At 44.5% G+C, this 3,533-nt stretch overlaps 1 pseudogene; it reads right to left on the reverse strand.

The window, feature by feature from the left end:
• Nucleotides 1–1,233: 1,233 nt before the first annotated feature.
• On the reverse strand, nt 1,234–2,008 carry LOC143647832 (tropomyosin-like; annotated as a pseudogene).
• Nucleotides 2,009–3,533: the final 1,525 nt, after the last annotated feature.

A 3,533-nucleotide genomic window follows, 5' to 3' on the forward strand; every position in this document is an offset into this window, starting at 1 on the left:
TTTTTTTGTCTACCTCGTCTACCTTGAGAATCTATGGTTTAGTAGAGCCACCTTTTTCTTTTTTTCTTTTTGAAGGTTAGAGGGACTGGTTCTTTATTTCAAAAATAAATTTTGTCAATTTTTAGTATCAAAACAGATGCATTATTGGTTTCTCTTCCTCCTAATCTGCCCTCAAAAGAGACCACGCCAAAGGAGGGTACATCTTAAGTCAATAAGCTGCAGAATGCATACCCAGCAGACCTCACAGAAACTTCACCAAAAAAGGGGAGCTGGGGAGGGAAAAGAATTGTGAGAGATCAGCATACTGCCAGCCTAGACTATAGAGATGGGTTGGCCAGTGTTCCCCAACTGTAAAGAAGCAAAGCTTCAAAATAATATAAAAAGTTCAAAAAGTTTTGTATATAAGCTATTCGAGATTTCTCCAGCACTGGCTGATAAAAAGCATGAGATGGTAGTTTTAGAGACAGCAGCTTTGGACCCAAAAATGGGTGATGAGATGTTTCATATGGCTAAATCAGTGGCAAAACCTAATTTTCTTTTCTTTCTTTATTAAAGAGGAGGCAGGAGAGTACAACAGTGACCGTCCCAACATAAGGAGCACGTGATTCATACCATAGCAATTGGGAAGGGGGTAGAGAGAGGACCAGACAAAGATTTGGTCTAGAAGTCTTACCATATTAATTTGGTCACTTCTGATGAGAAAAATAAAAATAATAATAAATTTTCCCTAAGAAACCTTAAAGCTAAAAACCTCAACAGCACTTTTTTTTTTTTTTCAGGCTAACTCCTAGAATCACCTTTCTGGTTGGGCTGGTGCTTTGTACAGAGCAATGAGGTTTCTCTCAGCGGAGTGTTTCCCTGGGCTAAGTTCTGTTCTCAGTGAGGCAGGCCCATACCCTTTTCCCTCCTCTTTGGAGAGAGCAATATGTATGAAGCTGAAAAGTTACCTTCCAAAAATGAGAAAGGGATTTGATCACTGCTTCAGAGCCTGTGGAATTATTTGGAATGTCTTACAAATGGTTGCTACCATGACAAAAAGGGGGGTAATTACAACATGTACACATCACAACGTGCTTTTAAAGACACTTGCATTGTGCTCACATTCCCTTAAATGTTGTTCCCAAAGGTGCTCAGCCCCTAGCCCAGCTGCAATCTCTGGCAGAGGCAGAGACAGTTTGGTGAAAAAGACACGGGGCCAGGATGGGTGGGTGATGGGTGTGGGGGTGCACGGCAAGAGGAGAGAGCAGCCTTCCCGGTAAAGATCAGCCTGCAGTTTAAAGGTCAGCTTCGGGCAGGCTGGCCTCAGGTGGTGTCGGAGTCAAAGCGAGGAGCAGCACAGGGCGGGACTAGGGGGCTCCACTGCTCATCCAGGTCCAGCAGAGTCTGGTCCAGCCTTCTCTGTGTACAGAGGTGCTCCTCTGTGGTGCATTTCAGTTTATCTTCCAAATCATCAATTGTCTTTTCCAGCTTGGCTACCGATCTCTCAGCAAACTCAGGACGGGTCTCTGCCTCCTTAAGTTTATCAGTAAGGATCTTTATCTCTTCTTCATATTTGTCTTCTTGTTGAGAGTACTTTCCTTCAGCAGCACTCAGACACTTCAGGTTCTGGTCCATCGTCTGATCTGCTCATCCATCTCTCAGCTCAGCTCATTCCTCAGCGCATTCCAAGTCCCCTTCAATAATCACCAGTTTACGAGCCATGTCCTCGTACTTCCGATCTGCCTCTTCTGCGATGTCCTTGCCTTCTTTGAGTGAATTTCCATCTTTTCTTCATCTTTTAAAGCCCGGTTTTCAATAACCTTCATACCTCCCTCGCTCTCATCAGCAGCTTTCTCTGCTTCCTCCAGCTTTTGCAGGGCAGTGGCGAGGTGCTCCTGAGCTCGGTCCAGCTCCTCTTCAACCAGCTGGGTCTGACCGTTCAAGGAGGCCACTTCAGCCTCAGCCTGTTCCTGGGCCCGCCTTTCTCCCTCCGCTTCCCGCTAGAGGCTCTCAGCTCTCTGCTCAGCATCCCCGGCCTCCTGCTGTAGAACCGGGACCTTTGCACTTCACCACCTCGGGGGTGGTGATTGCCACCACGGTGCCCACCCAAGGACGTTTCGCGCTCTCCTGCTTTCCTTCCTGCCTCCTTGCTCGACTTTGCAGCCTCTCATCACTCCTACTTCCGCCTGCCCCTGGAGCTACTTTCATTCATTGAATTAGCTAGATCTTCTGGATAGTTTGTTGCAGCTTCTACATCATTGCTTGCTGCTTCACCTTGTACTTTTATGTGATAGAGATGGCCTTTTTCCTTAAACCTCATGAACCAACCTCTGCCAGCTTTAAACTTTTCTTCTGCAATTCCCTGACCTCTCTCAGCCTTCATAGAATTGAAGACAGTTAGGGCCTTGCTCTAGCTTAAGGGAATTCTGTGGCTGGTTTGATCTTCTATCCAGACCATTAAAACTTTTTACATATCAGCAGTAAGGCTGTTTTACTTTCTTATCATTTGCGTATTTGTTGGCATAGCACTTGTAATTTCCTTCAAAAACTTTTCCTTTGTATTCTTAATTTAGCTAACTATTTGGCAAAAGAGGCCTAGCTTTTGGCCTGTCTCAGCTTTTGACATGCCTTCCTCACTAAGCCTAATACTTTCTAGTTTATAAGTTAAAGTGAGACATGTCTGACTCTTCCTTTGAACACCTACAGGCCACTGTACGGTTATCAATTGCCCTAATTTCAATGTTGTTGTGTCTCCGGTAATAGGTAAGCCAGAAGAGAGAGAATGGCCAGTTGGTGGAGCAGTCAGAATGCACACATTTATTGTTTGCAGCCTTATATGAGTGTGGGTCGTGGTACTCCAAAACAATTTCAATAGCGACATCAAAGATCACTGACCCCAGATCACCATAGCAGATATTATAATAATGAAACTTTTGAGATATTGCAAGAATTACCCAAATGTGACATAGAGACAAGAGTGATCAAATTCTATTGGGAAAATAGCACCTATAGACTTGCTCAATTCAGTGTTGCCACAAATCTTGCATTTGTAAAAAACAGGGTATCTCTGAAACATGGTAACATGAGTTATGCCCATATATGATTGCATTTATATGGAATGCCCAGAATATGCAACTCCGTAGAGACATGAAATAGATTAGTGGTTGCCAAGAGCTGGGAAAAGGGGGTATTCTCGTTTGCAAGCTGCCAGAATGCAATATACCTTGGTTCAAAAGCCTGTTGATATTCAGGGTTTCCCTTTCAGCTGGAAAGGCACATGGCAATGTCTGCTAGCTTTCTCTGCAGGAATCTTCAATGGCTTCCCTGGGGCTCTGTACGTTCTGTTGGCTCTATCGGTTCTGGTGGCTCTGTCAGTTCTAGTGGCTCTAAAGCTTTTTCCAAAATGGTTTCCTCTTAAAGGGCTCCAGTAAGCAACCCCACCTTGAATGGGTGGAGACACATCTCCATGGAAACAAGCTAATCAAAAGTTACCACCCACAATTGGGTGGATCACATCTCCATGGAAACAATGAAAAAAATTCCAGCCAGCAATC

This window comes from Tamandua tetradactyla, chromosome 10, assembly GCF_023851605.1.
Source record: "Tamandua tetradactyla isolate mTamTet1 chromosome 10, mTamTet1.pri, whole genome shotgun sequence".
Lineage (NCBI taxonomy): Eukaryota > Metazoa > Chordata > Mammalia > Pilosa > Myrmecophagidae > Tamandua > Tamandua tetradactyla.